Source organism: Alligator sinensis, unplaced genomic scaffold (assembly GCF_000455745.1).
Source record: "Alligator sinensis unplaced genomic scaffold, ASM45574v1 scaffold323_1, whole genome shotgun sequence".
NCBI lineage: Eukaryota > Metazoa > Chordata > Crocodylia > Alligatoridae > Alligator > Alligator sinensis.
In genome coordinates, this window is record NW_005842483.1 from 599921 (window position 1) to 607830 (window position 7910).

Consider the following 7910-nt stretch of genomic DNA (forward strand, 5'->3'; position numbering starts at 1 on the left):
AATTCAGAAAAACAGAAACTTACTCTTGTCCAGAGAGAACGCAGTAAGTCTGAAGCACCACTTTCATATGCTGGATTTTGAAGGCTTAAATTGGAAATTAGGTTACTGTCTAAAATGTGTCTCATCTCAGCAATGAGTGTTTTTTCCTCTATTCCAAAGGCTTATAGTTTTAAATACAGTGTTGTCAAACGGCATTGTGAATCATACAATATTTGGCCTTAAAGCCCCAGCTGCTTCAAGTAAGAGATTTGGTTAGAATCTCAGGTTCCATTTAGAAAACATTTCTAACCCTTATAGCTAAGCTAGAAAATGAATTAAAAGTCAGTCTTGGATTAAGAGGACCCTAAGTGCTTCTCTAAAAAACTTGTGATTCTTTGGACTGTATTCACAAGTTTTGAACATTGGGAAGTGGTAATATTGTGATTATATCTAACTAGCACATCAAAATTACTCTAAAAATAGATTCACTAACCAAAAAAAGCCTTAAATTATCTTGTGTATCACATCAGAAAGTTTGACCATTTCCATTAGTCAGTGTTTAGAATGTGGAAAAATCCTCAATGAAAAATTAGAACATGTTTCAAAAGGTGATTATGCAATTAATTTGCGAATCTCTGCACATCTACCCTCTTTTCTTTAGTCATTCAAGTTTGAACAGGATCCTATTCCAGTACTGCTTCTACTAAACAGACTTCATTCTTGAGCATTAGTGGGAAAGACCTGTGCTTTTGAATTGAAGAGGAAGGTTCAACTGTCTAGTGATGACTTTTTACATATGCAGATGCGCAGTTCCTATTGATTTATTTGAATGAAAGCTTGAGACATGTTTGATCCTGCATGCCGAAGTGAGAAGTGGAACAAGACCTTAAATCGTCTAAGCTATACTGTGGCTGGCTGTGACTGTTCTATGTTCTGTATGTTATATGCTAGCATAGTAAAAACCTGGTATTTATTCCACCATTTTTTCATAGCTAGATTTCCCATCACTTATCTACCACTCCCACTACTTTCTGAGAGTTCAGGGTGAATAAGGACACTAGAAGTCAGACAATGTTCTTTCCAAGAGGAATAGTGCCAATAGCACCAAACATGCCTTAATCCAGTGGTAAGATGATGTAATTATTCAAAAAAAAAAAAAAAAAAGGAAGCATGAGTTCAACATGTAAATCAAGGGGAATTTCTGGGACTAAGGCAAGAAAATATGAAACAGCCATGCAAGAAGAACAGAAATTCTCACACACTGCTACAGCTATAAAGTTGTTCCCAATTGTTACTGAACTATCTGAGGGTGGGTAAAGAGTAGGGCTGTGCTAAGTTTCTGTCCCTGATTCAATCTGGTGGAGATTTGGCCCAATTCGGTGGTGAAATATCCAAATCTGAATCGAATCAAAGGACACTTTAATCTCTCCAAATCGAATCGGAACCATCCGAATCAATTCGGAGAGATTTGGAAAGAGTCGGCAATTCAGACATAGACAGTTTTAAATGTTTTTTCTACATACCTCCAGGTAGCAAGCGGCTCATAAACGTTGCAATGCTGGGGCTCATGAAGCATCTCACAGGAGCATGGAGGGGTCCCAGTGTGCTCAGCAGCAGACCCGGAAGTGGTCCAGTAGCACTGCTGATCCACTTCTGCATCCGCCAGGGAGTGTGCAGGGGGGCCCCCTCATGCCTGTACCCTGGCTTGGCGACTGGTGTCTCCTAGGTCTTAAGGGGCACCCCAGGTCCTCCTGTGGCTGATCGCAGCATCCACTTCTAAAGCTGCATCTGTGTCCGAATCGGTGACTCTCTGAATCAGCATCAAATCTTCAGATCTGGCTGAATCAAATCAGGGACAGTAATCCAAATCAACGAATCGAATCACAGTCCCTGGTTCAGGCCGAATCTGAATCTGAATCAAATAGGGCCCACTTCACACACCCATGGTAAAGAGCTAACACTAAATTTAAAATTCATGGTAGGGGATGACTTAAGCACCTAAGTAGCAGGGCTGAAACACCTTGGGACAAATCCACATTTTGTATAGATTAGTGTAGCATCACTGAAGTCAGACAATAGCTTACACCAGCTGGGGATCTCCCCCCAACCCAGACCCCTGACATTTGCTAGACCTGAAAACTGATAGATTCAAACCATTCCTTTATACTTGTGTGATTTTTAAAAACAAATACAGTAAAAGCTCTGTTATCCGACATCCTCCAGGAACAGAGGATGCCGGATAACAAAAAATGCCAGTTACTTGAGCGGCCGTAGCCATCGCTTCTCACTCCACATCTGAGGCGTCTCTCTGCCCCTCCCACAGCATCGCCGCCCCTCCCGGGGCATCACCACTGCTCCTGTGGGGCCCTGTGGGCCCCACGGCTCAGGGCGGCACGTCCCGCACAGCCTGTTACGTCCCCAGGCCATGGGGGCTCAGCAGCGCAGGCTGCTTTGCCCTGAGCAATGGGGGCTTGGAGAAACCGGAAGTGCCACGGTGGGCACTTCTGGTTTCACTTTATCTTATAAGCCGGGGTGCCGGTTAGTGGACATGCCAGCTTGTAAGATGCCAGATAACAGAACTTTTACTGTAAATAAAATCATGGTAAAGGAGCATTTATTTCCTCAAATCATGCAACCAACTCCCATTTAAGCTCATGTGCAGTGCTTTTCTGGACAAGTATATTAAGTGCACTCATACACATGTACTAGCAGACTCTGAGCTTTAGTCTGTGGCCATTCACACATGCTCTCCTGTTGTGAATACTCACAAATCAAGCTATTTTGGCTGGACACCGAGATCATACATGACATTTCAATGTCCTGATTAGGACCTCAGTTCAGGATAGAACTTAAGCACCCACTTAACTTTCAGCAAATGAACAAACCCACTCCTGCTCAGCAAAGCATAAGTATTGGTTTGGTGGAAATTAAATGAATAGTGCCTAAAGTCAATGGAGCCATGACAATTTACTGCAGGTGAAATCCTGGCACTCTGTCTATAATTCTAAAAAAGACATTCACTGTTTTGGTTTTTTTATAATATATTCAGTTTATTATTTTCTGAGAAGGGGAGTCCTGGCCAGTCATTATAGAAAGCTTTTTAAGGAGGCCTGTGGTAAAAAATGAATTGTATCTTGGGTTTTTAAGAAAATATTTAACATACTTCTGGGGTAAGTCGTACCCAGTTAACCATTGGGAATTTTTCAGATGACTTCCTCTTAAAAGATTACCATAATGGACCAGCTGAGTGAGCCCTGATTACTCAGATAAGGAAAGTATAAATACCTTGAGCCACATACATGCCAGGAGATGTGTACAAATGTGTCTTCTTGCTTTTTAAGGGTTTTTAAATATTTTAAAATTTAAAATGTCATAAGCCACAGGCAGTAAAATGGATGTGTATGATAGGGGAGACTTGTTAATAGTTAGGCACATATTCAGCTAGGACCTTGTCCTATCATCTGCTGGACTTAACTTCTGAAAAATGTGAATTCTGGATCAGGGAAAACCTGGGTGCAGGAAACTAGAAATTCTGTTGCAGCAGCATTTAAACAAAAAATGTAGTATTTCCATTGGGCATGAATCTGAGTAATGCCACCAGTACCTAAATCTTTTTATTAGTTGGACACAAAGGCTGCATCTAGATGAGTGTGGCTGTGAGGTATGTGGTGCCGCAGACCCGTCTGCAGTGCCACGAACTGCACATTCAGGCATTTCCCACGCTGCTACCTGGCAGCACAGAGGATGGCAGGGGCATTGACCCATGAAGATTCAGGGGTAAAAAAAATGCACAGAAAAAAAGCAGGACAGGGCATGTGAAGGAAGAGCGCAGTGCCCAAAACCAGAGTGTGGTTTGCCAGAGCCATGATCTGGTTGCTGGCCAGGCTCCAAGCTGCAGGACTAATGTGGCTGCAGCTTCCATGGTCCCCAGGACCCCAGGTAAGGCTGCTGGGACCAGCACAGCTGCTGGTCCCAACCTCGCCTACCCTACCCAAGGTAACCTGCTGTGTGCCTGAGGGCATGTGGCATGGGCATTCCCCAGGGATAACTAGCAGTGGCACAAGGTGTCCCACTGCTAGTTGTCCCCAGGGACCAAATGTCCATGTTCATATGGAATGCAGTTAAAGGTATGACAGCTGTACAAAAAAACCAACCCCAAAATAAAATACAACAAAAAACAACCAAAACTTCACGTTCAGATCCAGTTCTTAACTCTTCTGAAGTTCAAAGATGCCTGGACCTAAATATTTTGTTCACAGTCTCAGGAGCCAGCTGGAAGGCTCAGGTCTAGACACCACCTCTCAGTGGAAAATTATACATTCAGATTAGGCAATTATAACTGAGCTAAAATGCATTCTGACAGTACACAAGGCCTGTGAACTCAAAAGATCTGGCATCCGGGCCTTGCATTTCCCCTTGCTACTGTGAAGCCATGGAGCTTGCTCTCTCTCTAGAGACAGTTGGGAATTTGATCAAAGTTCCCTTCCCTCTTGGAAAATACTAGTTTGTCAAAACCAATATTTTTTTACAGGAGTCTATCTGTTGTAATTAACCTTATATTGGGGAAGATTGCTTTGACCAGAAAGTCCATCCTAGAGCTAACCCAAAGACTTGTGTGATCCAGAGCAGCCAACAAGCCAGGAACAGGTCTCACAGCTTCAGGTCCCTACTTTGCCCCATTCAGATCAAGAACTTTAAATGCCAGTCTCCTGCATCCCAGGAAAACACTTAAACCACCAAACTATTGGCTATTTTAATGTGCAGCTCTGCATTTCTTCTGCTTGAGCTGTTCCATTTAATATGAAAAAACTACTTGTACTAGAGAAAGATTGCCTTTATAGGCCAGTGGTCATGGCACATGGAGGTTTGACTGCCTAATCTGAAGCGGGGGATTAAAACTGGGCCTCCTGCACCTTGGATTGCCTGGACCACTGGATTACTGAAAATCCTTGAATGAGTCCTCTTTTTGAAAGAAACTTCCAATGATTTCAGTTCTGTCTGAATGTGAATTGGACAACTGCTTCCTGTGCAGCTCCATCTGTGTTACCTATGACCCAACTACTAGTCCCCTTTCAATGCAAGAATGCAGCTGTGAACAAGGGGACATTGCCAAAATATATATAATATGCCTTTGATTTCATGCTGACCACCAGAGCAACCCCTGAGAGCCATGGGTAGCCTAACATAAATTGTCATACTTCTGAGGCTGGTTGACTTACTGCAAGATGTTGAACCAGCCCCTAAGTGAAGTTAGAATCTGAGAGGCACAAAGGGGCCTGTCAGGGCCCTGAGTACAACTTGCCCAAATAGATCAGGCCCCTCTAGTATTATTTATTTTTTTTATAAATTACCACTGTAATCATCACAGACTCAAAATTGGTTCCACTCTTTCTCTTTTCATATAAACTGAGAAAGAAAGAAAGAAAGAAAGAAAGAAAGAAAGAAAGAAAGAAAGAAAGAGTCACCTCTCACATGGAACTAACCCCTGATCTGTGAGAAGCAAAGAAAACAGAATTCATCCAGGGTGACATTTTCTTAATACTGTTTTCCCCTGTGGGATTCCCCAACTGGCCTGTCCATGAGAACAAATATTTCTCATTTCCTTCCCCTTCATTCCCCTTTCATGTTGGGACATAACATAATTGGCAACTGTAACCAGGACTTCAAGCAGGGAAAGTCAGAGTTCATCTCATGTTTAGTGGAGAATATTATTACTCCAGTGAGTAATTGGAAGCAAGTAAAAAAAACCCACCAGTAATTAACTATAATGTCTCTACAAGGCTGGGGCTAATGGAAACTTGGAGGACTGCCCTGGAAAACCTAAACACAGAAACTAAGGGTTCCTGTAAGTATGTGGGGAGGCTGCTACGACATGCTATAATTACAGCACATCAGAGCATATTCAATTAATTGAGTCTGCTGGAGCATGGTGATTAGCGCACTCCAGCCAGCCATGTGTCATGTATCAGCATCCCCACACTTCCAAATGGTGGCAAAGACGCATTAACTAAAGCAGTTTAGGACTGGAGTCACTATTGTAAAATCCCTGCCTAGTTGAGTTGCAATAAAAATCATATCCTAGATCAACCATATCAATTCCTATACATATACATCTTGATACGGAGGGGTTTTGATTGGATGCTGTAGCTGCATATTTATATCTGTGTTCTTACTTGCAACAAAAAGAAGATATTTAGTAGAACTGACTGCATGGTTTTAAAAGTTACATATAGAAGGCTTGGCTTCCACGTCACCCCGACATGGGTCACGAATTTACCTTAGGTTCCCTCTAAGTTTTAAGAGATCTATTTAAGAGATTACTGTGCTGTCTTAATCTTCCAGCTAAGCTACATCGACAGCTATATCCTTTCTTGGTTAACCAGGTTCCAGCACAAGAATGAACAAAATCCTTCACACCAAACATGACAGGATCAGGAATCTATCTTTTGTAGCCAACACCCATCAAGCTTTCCTGGCCTACGGCCATCTTCCCTTCAAGGAGGCTTAACAGGCAACAGTTCCTTCTCAGTGCTTCACTGCTTTCCCATCTAGAAAGGGCCTGGCAGTGACAGGCAGTAGTCTGACTCAGCAATCTGGTTCCAGCTAGGCTTCTTTCACCAGCCAAAAACTAGAAATCCACTCCTTCCCAGGTCAGTCTCCAAATGAACTGAGTTCTCCTCTTTTATTGCCACCTTCCAGCAGGCACGCTATGGCAGAGTTCATTAAGCTCACAGGTTCTCAAGTAATCCCTTCTTGGCAAGTATAGGTTTTGTACATATCGTTACCCAGTTCACATGTCACACCGCCCTGTTAACACATCTCCAGTGGGTTCATCTACATGTTCATTAATGCACATAAAGTCTAGTACCTCAGGGCACTTTTACACATGCTCCAGGCGTGGGGGTGGTGCTTTAATTAAAGCTGCTCCAAGAGCCACTCAAATTAAAGTCCAGCCATGTCTCTCCTGTATCAGCATCCCTGCGCTTAAAAATAGCAGTGGAGGCACTTGAATTAAAGCTCACTCAATGAGCTTTAGTTCAAGTACCCCCACCACCATTTTTAAGCGTGGGGACGCTGATATATGAGATGCAGGAGGCTGTTGGAGGGCGGCAATTGCCGCACTCCAGAAGTCTCAACTAATTGAGCCTGTTCTGATGTGCTGGAATTCCAGCGTGTTGGAGCTCTTTCCGCACTTGTGTATAAGTGCCCTCCATTATGAGGTACTAGAAAAAGGTACATTAGCCTATTTTAATGCACATTAGCAGAAGTGCATGGGTTTTTTTGTGGTGCTTTAATGCGCATTAAAATAAGCTAATGCGCATTAAAGCGCACATGTAGACGTGCCCAGTTAAAGCCTCATCAGACCCATGCATTCCCAGGCCTCTCTTGTCTCTTGTTCTGACAGGCTACAGCAATACTCTTTTCTTGGCACATATGCTTACCATCTGATACTCCAAAATGAACCATCACAGTCCAGCTGCCCTAGGTCCAAGCCCAGTGATAATTCCCCCGGCTGCCCCAGTAGATTAAATAATTTTCCTAGATCACTACTTTGAGGCCTCTATGAGTTCATAGTTTATCTCTTGAAAATAACACCATCATAGAACAAACAGATTCAGACTTGTAAGTATTCCAAAAACTAATCACGTTTTTCTTTAGCTAGCATAAAAATGTATAGATCCAAGCAAACTAATAAATACCTAAAAACATTTCTCCACCACATCTTATCAGTTGGAGGCTACCTTCAGGCTCAGGCCAAGGTCCATTATAACATCTAAAACTCCTCTCCTGCCACTCATGAGACTTTCTTCAAACCATGGACTCTTTCTCATATCTGCAGCCAGCATGCCACATCTTTAAAAAAATTCTCTCCTCTCCTTTCTTCCCCTACCAAGTGGGAAAAAATGCTTTTTGTTAGGCCTTCTAACTTC